Below are 12,370 nucleotides of genomic sequence, written 5' to 3'. Positions count from 1 at the left end.
CAGAGTAGCAATAGAACTATCGTCGTTGCGAAATTTCTGTTGCTAATCTTCGTTGCTATTTTTTCGCAACGGAGATATATTCTGTTGCTAATTTAGCGACATCGCTTATTCGGTTGCGACTAGCAACGGCGAGTAGTTCATGCATGCGAAGCACGCGTGTGGTCGGAAATACTTTGACGTTTTTTTACGCCCAAGTCAAAGTTTGGTCAGTATGAGTGCTTTATTTTTCCACCTCTTGAACCTTATCTACCTATACTTGGAAAGTTCAGGGAAGCTCAAGCCATTTTCATTTTTCCTCACCATCTTTTTTTTTCTGCTCCTGCAAGATGCTTTTTTTCCCTTGATATCAACTGAAATTTCATAGCAGTGTCGATCTTAACTTTTAATCTTAGAGTTTTGGTTGCTCGTATTCGATCTGGTAAGTGTTTATCAGTATTAGTTTTTCAATTTCAGTTAATCGATTCTAGGGTTTCATGAGTTTAGGGTATTTGATTTCAGGTTACATATGTGAATTTGTTTTATTCTTTTTTATTTATTTATTTTAGTCTATCGTTTCTAGGGTTCATCTCTGAATCCTTTTTCGATGTTAGGGATTTCGATTTTAGCTTTTCAATTTGGTGGATCGATTTTAGGGTTTCATCTATGAATCTATTGTTTCCGATTTCAGTTTTCTGATTTCTTCTTTCTTTTTCGATTTAAATGTTTCATATGTGAATCTAATACTATTTTTATCTTTTCCATTGCAGGGTTTGTCAAGGTTGAGGAGCTGGTCTACTTTGAAGAAAGAACTCTGAAGAACTGAAAAACATAGAAGGTCTAAGTAGAATTTATTGATTTATGTTTAGCTATTTTAGGGGTTTTGATCTATTTTTAGTTTAGGGTTTCAGAATTTAACTGATTTTATGGTTTGTTATTGTTATATGATTACAGTTTGCTCATCAGAGTTTGAACATAGAAGAAGTGGTCAGAATTGAATTTGGAAGATTTAACAAGGTATACGTTTCTATGAACTAGTAGTGCAGTTATTTTGATTGTACTTTTAATATTGTTTTTGTGAAGTTGTTTTGATTTTAGATGATAATAGCATGTCCGAGATTTGGATGTTTGCTGAAAATTATAAATAGTCCTAGTGGTGATTCTGAAAAGCTACTTGTAGCTCATTCACTCTTCGTTGAGTGGATGTTTCTGTCCTTAACCTAAGGGCTTCGACAACCCTACCACCAGGACTAGTTTGTTTAAATTATGAACTTAGGAAGTTATGTAGATTTGTATGAACTGAACTGAGGAAGTTTTTAAAGTAATTTGTATGATCTTGTAATTAAAGTACTTTGTATGAACTAATTTAGGAAGAGTAATATATCATCTGGACTAGTTTGTTTAAATTATGAATTTAGGAAGTTATGTAGGTTTGTATGAACTGAACTGAGGAAGTTTTTTAAGTAATTTGTAAGATCTTGTAATTAAAGTACTTTGTATGAACTGAACTTAGGAAGAGTAATATATCATTTGATGAGAACAGGAGATGAATGAAGTGGATTTGTCAGAATAAAATTGGTTAGCAGGTTATTGTGATTCAATTCATAACTACATGTTAGACTTCAAGTGGGAATATCAACTTCATGGAATGGAAACTGGCGGAGTTTATACACTTGAATTCTAACATGTAGCTTTGAAGTTCTGAGTGAAAAGAAATCACGATAACTTCATGACCTAGCTCTATTGTTTGGTTGTATTCATTTCATTGATCGAAAATGCTTCACCTTTTCAGAATAATTCGGTCGCTGATGCACCTTCACCTGCTCAAACACCTTCACCTGGGCAAACCATATCACCAGCTCGATCATCAGCAAGTGTTGAAATGCATCCATGTTCATTGTTGAACATGGATGAGGAAGTTTTGGGTGTTGGTAGTCTGTGTACTGGTGCTATGGGACGTATGTATCACGGCTCTATTGTACCAGCTAATCTTGGAAAGGTGTTGGTGGATAAGATTCTCATGCCAGATGCACCAGTCGTAAAAGCTAACAAGTTTGTTGACATCTTTAAAGATGTTGTTGTTGGAGGGTACGTGATTCATCCAAATAAGTGCATCAAGATGGACTAGTTGGGTTGGCGGTCGACCTACTTTTTTGGAGATATGTAATGAAACTCTCCATTGATATCTTAACCATCAATTAACGCTCGATAACTGACAAACATATATGGCTGTTATCTTTTTTGCTTATATATGTTCACACTTCTGTACATGTGCTTAACATGCTAAAATGTAGATGCAGTTGCACTACAGTTGTATCTTAGGAAAAACTTTGAATCCTAATGTATCTATGTGAACCGGCAGTACTAATATAATCAGTTTTTCTTTTATGTATGTGTGGTTTGGGTTCTATTATACTTTATTGCGCAGGTGATTGCAGTGCAGGTCAGTTGAAGTGCTAGTAGCCACCCGAGGGGATATCAATCCCTGGTAAGCACACTTCTTTTGCTTATGATTATCATATTGAGTTCAAATGGATATTAGTCTTCAATATATAATCGCTTTTGAGGTAATATGTTGTTCGTGATGCTTCTACGGGATTACGCTGTTGCTGACCTTTCTCCGGTAAGTCTCTGTTATGATATTCATTACTGCCATGAAGCCATTGGATCTGGTGGGTCTTCATAATTTAAAAAGTTCATAATTCTTTCATATTTGTGTAAAATGGCAGTTTCAGTACGTCTACTAACAACAAAAGATGACGATAGATTCAGGTAATGTTACTACTTACTCTTAGATTTTTTGTATCAATATGTTTTCATATTTATATGTGATGTATGAGTTATTTTAACACTCTTAAAGTTTCGCAGGAATCAGAAAAAGCTTATGTCCTGTGCTGTCTGGGTCCCCGTTCTGCACCTACCCTGTGAATTTCCAATTCCCTTTGTTGTCCTTCTACATGATGCAGATACACTCACAACAGCAGTAGTTTCCTAATGTTCATGATCAACAACAACTCTAAAACGAAGGTAAACAAACTTTTTCCGAAAGCTTTCGTCTATAAGTCATAACCTTATAATGCCAGACCTTGCAAACTAGAATTTATTAGCTGATTGAACAATCATTTCATTGACACTAGTATATATATCCATGGTGTTCATTATCTATTCTGAGACATCATACAGTATGGGCTTTTACTAAGTGCTGCTTAAAAATTCACACTAAACCCTTCGATTGTAGTTATTCCGTTAGATTAGGTAAACAATTCTGAACATGAACTGAAATGGAACTGTAAGTTTGTTCTAAGCCTCCTACGACCATACAACTCAATTTCAGTTCACTTATAGCATAGTTTGTGACCTCAGTACTGAAACATCAAATTGGTGCAAAATGCAGGTATTTGTGCTTAAGTCAAAAAACAGTACTCTGGTTAGCAGCAGCTGAATCTACGTATAATTTGCCGAGGAAATTGGTTAAGCAAGTGGAGTCTCGCGATCCTTCTGGTGATATTTTAGTCTTTAATTCCCTATTTTTCAGTTTCTCTGTCAGTTGACACAAACTTGGTTACCCATCCATTTATGAACATCAACATAGTCGAATATTGTATGTCAGTCACAAAATTTTAGGTTCTCAGCGATACAGTTCACTTGTGTACATTTTTATCTATTGAAGAATCCTTTCTTTTATAATATCATACAATTTTTTATGGCCATTGTAGTTTGTGTATCACCAATACAGTTTTGTATGGCAATTGTAGTTTGTGTATCTGTGTGGATGTTGAATATGGGGAACTGGGTAATTGTAGGGGGAAAATGTGGGGTGAAATGAATTTTGACTAGGTCAATAGATATAGACTTGACCGTTTTTTTTGAGGTTGCAAAAAGTTAGCAACATCGGAGCTCTGTTGCTAAATTAGAACCAGAACCAATAATTTAGAACCAGAACCAACAGTATCAGGTTCCGGGTAAGGGTATTCCTGTAAATAGCAACAGATTAGCAACAACAGATTGCGATTGCAAATAAAAAATTTCGCGACGGCAAGCGCCGTTGCGAATCCCCGTTGCTGACCGAGATTCGCAACAGAGCTTATGTCGTTGCTAAAAATTGCGACACCGTGTTTAGCAGCGGCAAAAGCCGGTTGCAACCCCGTTTAGCAACATCTATTGTATGTTGCTAATACCTAAAAATGGTGTAGTGGTGGTGCGGCTGGCATGGTTGGCATGCCTTGGCGAGGAGACGTGGCTGGCATGGTTTTCCATTGGCACGGTGGCGCGGCTGGCATGGTTGGCATGCCTTGGCGGGAGACGTGGCTGGCATGGTTTGTCATTGGCACGGTGGTGCGGATGGCATGGTTGGCATGCCTTGGCGCGGAGACGTGGCTGGCATGGTTTGCCATTGGCACGGTGGTGCGAGAATTAGGGTTTGGTATATACGAAGATAATGTCAGTCAATACTAAGGGTTCTGCCGTGGAACATGACACATATATATAAAAAAAAGGTACCCTGGTAATTCTTACGTAGGCATGCTGATTGATTCAGTAAATGCGCTAGTGGTCGTAGTGACGTCATGTCAGATGTATGGTTTTATGATTTTACCCCTAAGCTAAAAACCACCATCAACATTAAGTGCCCTGCTTAGCTCAGAACATGAGCATGTTGCGAGGTAAACATAAGATGGTGACAGGCAAGGACAAAATCGAAATGACGAGTCAGGAAGACCCGGCTAACCTTTTTCGAGAGGTAAGGAGAGTTCGTGATGCTCGTGTTGGCGTCTTGCATAAATTCTTCTCGTGGTACCGCAGGTTAGGTTGCGGAGTGGTAGAGGCCGGTTGAGATGCAAGATGTTGGCTTCGATTTGGAACGGTTGCGCGCCTTCCTGGTTAGGCTTTGGAACGCGGAGCGGAGCTGCTAGAATAGACTTGGCGTGAAGGGAAGTCGCTGGCATTGGATCGGATTGGGATTAGCCATCAGCATTGGTCGGCTTGGACTTGGGGCCGTTAGCACTTGTTTGGCTTGGAATGGGAGCCGTCAGCATTGGTCGGCTTGGACTTGGAGTGGAGCTAGATTGAGTTCCTCGGAAGGATGACGACTGGCTTCAGTTCCGTGGAAGGATGATGACTTGCTTTGGGAAGTTAACAACTTGCTTCAGTTCCCTGGGAAGGTGACGACTGGCTTCGGGAAGATAATAACTTGCTTCGGTTCCCTGGGAAGGTGACGACTGGCTTCGGGAAGATAATAACTTGTTTCGGATTTTAGCATGCTGCAACCCTAATTAGTTCCCCTTACTAGAATCGCTGTAAAATTCTCCTACGAACTCGGATTTTGACGATCCACCCCTCCATTCTGAACGGAAAAGAATTTCCTATCTCCCTTAGCGGGAACATTTAGGTTTTGAGTTCGTTCGGGAGGTGAAAACAGCTCGACAGTAAAATTCAGGAAGAATTCAGGAGGGATGTTGCGGGCCCGATGTGGCGTAGTCGCTCCCACTCATCCGTTTCATGGAGCAAGAAGGAATATTTATTTTGTTAAAACTCTAGAAACTCCGTCCGCATGAAAAGAGATATTGACCTTCTTCTGTTTTTTGTTGCCCGTCCGGATCCGCGCCTTCGTATGCAGTGTCTCTCCAATGGATTTCAAAATTTACCGAACTCCGTCGCATTCTTGGGACGGATGGATGAAATATGTACTCGGAAACGACCATGTTAGGGCTAATATTGGAGATTGGGGTTACGTTGTCAGGCAATCCTCGGCTTTAGGTTGTTCAGTGCCTAGACTTTCTGACCGTGATGATGATGTGATGTGAATGCTTGTATGGTCGAAATCTTCCGACGCCACTGGATAAAATAGATGAGTTGGGAGACGTTCCGTTGCCGATGTATTGCTATAAAAGTCTTCAAGGACTTTGTTCCAAGCGACATCCTTCGAACCATCTTCTGAATCTTGGATTATTCTGGTTGAGGGGAGTGAAAGCGTCCCATGTTGGTAGTCCCCATGTGTAGCATACTTTCATTGCATCGCCTTGAATCCACGTCCACGGGATTCGATACAAGCTTATTGTACTCTTCTGGATGTGTTGCTGGGATACACATGGACGAAATATTCTGGATAGCGAAGAGGTAGGAATGAGAGAGTTATGTTGTTTATCGTGGCTCCCTCTGTTTCTTCAAGAAAATGTTTCCGCCGCGTCTCTTGAGTCATCTCATGAGTCTTTGATGGTCGTCGGGATGGATTGCGATGATCAGTCCCCGATCGCATTTTTATTTAGTTTCTGAAGTTGTTTTCCTCTGAGCAGGCTTAGGATCCGCCGCGGCCTCGTAAAGTGTTGAAGGCGTCTTCTAGACAGAGAGGTGATGATATTCTTGCGCTACACCCTTGAGGAGTAGATGACCTTGTTGTGTCTATGGCCTTTTGGTTGACTGTGTCTTCTGAGCTTTGACAGTGAAGGGATTCCGTGTAGATCTTTGTAGTGATTGCTGCTGCGGTGAAAGCTCTGGCTGGTATCAAAAAATGAGTGGCAACAGTTTTTGGTAGCAGACGTAATCAGAAGAGACTACATAGTCGTGGGAACAATGTAGGTTGGCTAGAATTGTATGGGCATCCATGGAAGTAAAAGGATTGGGTGGATGCGTAAGCGAGCAAACTGTCCATGGTCACGAGTTTTGGCGGGATGGATCAAAAGGTGGCCATGACTACGAAGATTGGCTGGCTGTGATCATGATCCTTGACATGGGGAGTGTGGTGGCACGACCCTTTGCAGGAAGGAGTGGCGTTGAAGCGGCTTCGGCTCTTGGAGAGGACGTTGAAACTCAAGGATGGTTGCTGATTTCCTTTGCCTCGATTTTGGAGAAGGCGTTCCTGATCTTTACGTGTGATGAAGTTGGATTGTTGATTCCCATCTACTGCGCGTTCAAGAGCAACGCGATCCTCTTCATCTATAAACGCACGTCCTACTGAAGTGCCTGCGCCGGATGTTAAAAGTATTCTTTGTCAGCTCCCTCTTGGGTTGACGTGACTCTTATGGGGGCCGCTCCATCAGTGTCTTGAGAAAATAGGTATTTCTTCCTGAGTTATAAACACGTCTTTCTGAGCCTTACGAGGACCTTTCGTCTTTTCATCAAATCAACAGTGGTAAAAGGAGGTCGGCTTCTTCTGGCTCTTCCAATATCTTGCTCTGATGGTGGAGTATCAGCGTCTCTGGTGACGGTTGGAGCTTTCATACTTGAAGAAACGTTGGGGTGGCGGAAGCGGCTCTGGTTCTGGTGATTGTAGGTGTATCGTGCAGAGATGGCACGGTTTTGATCACGGAGTGCTGGAGCCATGGCGATGTTTCGAAGGGTGAGGTAGCGCTACTTTGGCTGGTTGTGGAGCGTAGAAGATGGCGCTGGAAGGGTGCAAGTTGTTAGCATTGGATCGGCTTGGAATGGGCGTTGGCTTGGCGTGGACGCTGGCTTGGCATGGACGCTGGCTTGGCATGGACGCTGTCTTAGATTTGGTGTGGCGCGGACTGTTGGCTGGGCATGGCGCAGACTGTTGGCTTGGCACGGCGCTGGCTTGGCACGACGCTGGCTTGGCGTGGCGCGGACTTGTTCTTGCGGGCCCAGTTGCCTCTTTCCATACGTAGCTCAAACAGGAAATCCTTTCCTTATTCAAATTCCAAAAGTGTTATGCTTATGAAAGGGGTTGGCTTTCCTTTTTATCTCATATCTTTGTTATCACGTCCTGGTGTTAGCGGTAGCGTGGTAGAAATAAAGTGGGCAAGCATATTCCAGCTATGTACTCCATCGTTTCTCTTTCAAATTGTTCTCTTGTTTGCTTGTATTGGTGCAAACCCTAGCCATAGGTATCCGTTCCATAAATCTGTAGAAATATTTTTTTTCTGAACTGGTGTAAACCCTAGCCATGGGTATGCCTTTCATAAACTTGTATAAATACTTCATCATAAACAATTCTTCTTCGAATATCACCGTAGTAACTTCGGCTACCTCATGAATAATGACGGGTAGTCATTATTATGTAAAGTAGGCACGTACAGGTAGGTGACTGTTTTTTCTGAAAGGCAAACAAAGCGCCTGGTTTATGGTTTGGTTTGATTTGAACTGATAGATAATTGTTATCTATGAGGGTTTTGGATTATTCTTTTGGAATGAATTATTTTAGAATAATGTTATTTTGGTTATGACTATAAGTAGCATAAGTATCCCAGGAAAGCCATGGAATTGCGAATGTTGTGCAACAGTAGAAAGCATGAAATGAACCATGGGAACAATATGGCTATCGTTTTTTATCATCTCTGTGAATATTTGAAGTAGTAGACCATGTATTTTGTCTAGCAAGACTTACTCGGTTTTTCAGATCTCCTAACGAAAAATGGATCTTCCGGGTGAAAGTCTGAGTTTTGTGGGAAGCACCGCCGTGATTGTGGAAAGTCCCCAGTCGTCCCTGAGTCACCTGATAACCGAGTCGTCGATCCCTGGTCAGATCGTTTGCTTCTAACCTCTGGGAAGTCCCCAGTCACCCCTTGTCGTGTTATGACTGGTAACTGAGTCGCGAGGTAACTAAGTCGTCGATCCCTGAGCGGATCGTTTGCTTCCACCACCTTGATGTCTGGGTTGAAGTATGAGATCGGGAATTAGAAATTGATATTGTAACTGAAAGATCAATCTCCCACTGTGGTCGCCAATTGTTTGAGGGTGAAAACAGTTTCTGCTGGTTTGGTAATTTCGTGTGTTGTGGATGAGAAGCGAGCTTAAACCCTAAACAATGTACTGCAAGGGAGTACTTTAGATTCGAGAGATCAATCTGTACAAATCCGTCCTAAACCAAGAAATGGTTGTTCCAGACTTGCTTCGGTCAAAAAGTGAAGGGTTGGTTTTGGGGAGGGAAGCGAAGAGAGTGTTGAGACCAGAATAGTTGATTCCGGAAGAGTAGTTGTTTGACGACTTGTATCAGAAAGTGGGAAGCTAACAGATGGGAAAGCTAGCAAAATGTTTTCTGAGTGTTGTATGCTCCTGACCAGAACCTCTTGTTCGGTGGAAATAGGTAAGACCTATTTATACAAGTCGAAATGAAACGTACTCTGGTCTCGTAAGAAATGGAAACGGGTGAGTAAATGGGAGGAGGTGGTAACCGGTAACGCCTAGAATTGATGTTCCATAATGAAGGAAAACGTTTCACCATTACTCCCTGTATTTACTAACCACCTCATCCTTATGACACTGTCTTTTAACGGGCGTAATGTACGTCGCACGCTGTAAACCGCCAAACCAATACTCCAATGAGCATCCCTCAGTTTGTGACATGTGTTGATGTCTCGAGTGTTTTCGTGGAAAACATGTAGCATGTTGCTGCTGTTTGGAAAGTTGAGCTTGGGAGACTTGCCGGCTCGGTGGTGACCTTCGACGGTCGAGATTTTGCATCTTGAGAGAAGGGTACTCGTTGATTATTGCAACCCTTCGTTTGGTAGCCAGTGGCATGAAATCATGGCCGGCATGGTTAGGCATGCCCAAGCTAGGATTTTGGCATAGTTTAGGCGGGGCCAAAAACTAGGGTTTTGTTATTGTTTGAGCGCGACTAAATTAGGGCTTGGCGTCGGGCCAAAGGTTGCCATGCGTTAGCTGGTAACCTTGGACGGCTAAGATCCGCATCTTAGATGGAAAGGTGGCCATCGATTGTTGCAACCCTTCGTTTTGGCAGCCGACATCGTGAAGGAAAGGCTGGCATGGTTTAGGCGCGACAAGGTGGCTGGCACGGCATGCCTTGGCGCGGTTTAGGGGTGGCCAAAACTAGGGTTTGGGCCAAAGGTTACCATGTGTTGGTTGGTGACTTTTGATGGCTAAGATCTGCTTCTCAGATGGAAGGGTGGTCGTTGATTGTTGCAACCCTTCGTTTTGGCAGCCAACGTCGTGAAGGAAAGGTTGGCATGGTTAGGCGCGGCAAGGTGGCTGACACGACATGCCATTGGAATATGTGGCATGGTCGGCATGCCTTGACGCGGTTTAGGCGTGGCCAAAGGATTTGGCGTTTGTACCCAAGTTGGTGACGTGACCAAAGGATAGGCGTCGTAGCCAGGTTGGTGCCGTGACCAAAGGATAGGCGTCGTGTCGTCGTAGCCAGGTTGGTGCCGTGACCAAAGGATAGGCGTCGTAGACAGGTTGGTGTCGTGACCAAAGGATAGGAGTCGTAGACAGGTTGGTGCCGTGACCAAGGGATTTCCACAAATCGTTTTGTGGCAAGTTTGTATGGCTGAGATTCGTATCTCAGGAGGAAGGGTAGTCGTTGATTGTTGCAACCCTTCGTTTGGAACCCAGCGGCATGGTTGCATGGCCGGCATGGCTTTGGTGTGAAGTGGAGCTGCTGGCAGTGTGCGGCTTGCAAGGGAGTACCTTGCGGCTTGGAAGGGAGCCGCCGGAAGTGTGCGGCTGTGTCTAAATTAGGGTTTGACATACCGAAACCCTAATTAGCGCCCTTTACTATAATCGCCGTAGAATTGACGTACGGACTCCGATTTTGACGATCCGCCCCTCCATTTCGATCGGAAAAGAACTCTCTATCTCCGAACGAGGGAATATTTAGGTTTTGAGCTTGTTTGGGTGGTTAAAACATCTTGACAGTAAAAACTAGGAAGAATTCAGGAGGGATAGTGGCATGTCCAAAGTTAAATTTTGGTGGCACAAGCCAAATAATTTGGCGTCGAGGCCAAAAAGTTGCCACAAGTCTTTTAGTTCGGTGGCGGACTTGGACGGCTAAGATCTGCATCTTAGATGGAAGGGTGGTCGTTGATTGTTGCAACCCTTTGTTTTGGCAGCCAGCGGCATGAAGGCGTGACCGGCATGGCTTTGGCACGGTTTAGGCGTGACCAAGCTAGGATTTTGGCATAGTTAGGCGCGGACAAAAACTAGGGTTTGGCATTAGTTTGGGCGCGGCAAGGTGGCTGGCACGGCATGCCATTGGCACATGTGGCATGGTCGGCATGCCTTGGCGCGGTTTAGGCGTGACCAAAGGATTTTGGCGTTTGTGTCCAAGTTGGTGTCGTGACCAAAGGATAGGCGTCGTATCCAGGTTGGTGCCGTGACCAAAGGATAGGCGTCGTAGCCAGGTTGGTGTCGCGACCAAAGGATAGGCGTCGTAGCTAGGTTGGTGCCGTGACCAAAGGATAGGCGTCGTAGCCAGGTTGGTATCGTGACCAAGGGATTGCCACAAATCGTTTGGTGGCAAGTTTGTATGGCTGAGATTCGTATCTCAGGAGGAAGGGTAGCCGTTGATTGTTGCAACCCTTCGTTTGGAAGCCAGCGGCATGGTTGGCCGGCATGGCTTTGGTGTGAAGTGGAGCTGCTGGCAGTGACATGCAAGGGAGTCGCTTGCGGCTTGAAAGGGAGCCGTCGGAAGTGTGCGGCTGTGTATAAATTAGGGTTTTACGTACCGAAACCCTAATTAGCGCCCTTTACTAGAATCGTCGTAGAATTCACGTACGAACTCCGATTTTGACGATCCACCCCTCCATTTCGATTAGAAAGAATTCTCTATCTCCCAACGAGGGAATATTTAGGTTTTGAGCTCGTTTGGATATTGAAAAAATCACGACAGTAAAAACCAGGAAGAATTCAGGAGGGATGGCGGCATGGCCAAAGTTAGATTTTGGTGGCACAAGCCAAATAATTTGGCGTCGAGGCCAAAAGGTCGTCACAAGTCTTTTAGTTCGGTGGCGTACTTGGACGACTAAGATCTGCATATTAGATGGAAGGGTGGTCGTTGATCGTTGCAACCCTTCGTTTTGGCAGCCAGCGGCATGAAGGCGTGTCCGGCATGGCTTTGGCACGGTTTAGGTGTGACCAAGCTAGGATTTTGGCATAGTTAGGCGCGGCCAAAAACTAGGGTTTGGCATTAGTTTGGGCGCGGCCAAAGTTAGGGCTTGGCGTTGGGCCAAAGGTTACCACGCGTTAGCTGGCGACCTTGGACGGATAAGATCTGCATCTCAGATGGAAGGGTGGCCGTTGATTGTTGCAACCCTTCGTTTTGGCAGCCAGCGACATGTAGTAGGTACGGCGTGGCTTTGGCATAGAGGCGTGGCTGGCATAGTTTGCCATTGGCACGGTGGCGCGGCTGGCATGGTTGGCATGCCTTGGCGCGGAGACGTGGCTGGCATGGTTTGCCATTTGCACGGTGGTGCGGCTGGCATGGTTGGCATGCCTTGGCGCAGAGACGTGGCTGGCATGGTTTTCCATTGGCACGATGGTGCGGCTGGCATGGTTGGCATGCCTTGGCGCGGAGATGTGGCTGGCATGGTTTGCCATTGGCACGATGGTGCGACTGGCATGGTTTGCCATTGGCACGATGGTGTGGCTGGCATGGTTGGCATGCCTTGGCGCGGAGACGTGGCTGGCATGGTTTGCCATTGGC

General features: G+C 44.5%; 1 long non-coding RNA gene across 1 annotated transcript; it reads left to right on the top strand.

Moving 5' to 3' along the window:
* Positions 1–770: 770 nt before the first annotated feature.
* Positions 771–2,364, top strand: LOC113308377. The gene is made up of 2 exons (XR_003339716.1): positions 771–993; positions 1,769–2,364. It is a non-coding gene; the product is annotated as an uncharacterized LOC113308377 (long non-coding RNA).
* The last annotated feature ends 10,006 nt before the right edge of the window (positions 2,365–12,370 follow it).

The sequence above is a fragment of the Papaver somniferum genome, chromosome 9 (assembly GCF_003573695.1).
Source record: "Papaver somniferum cultivar HN1 chromosome 9, ASM357369v1, whole genome shotgun sequence".
In the NCBI taxonomy this organism is placed as follows: Eukaryota; Viridiplantae; Streptophyta; class Magnoliopsida; order Ranunculales; family Papaveraceae; genus Papaver; species Papaver somniferum.
The sequence above is the reverse complement of the archived record's forward strand: the minus strand, read 5'-3'. Positions and strand labels throughout refer to the sequence as shown.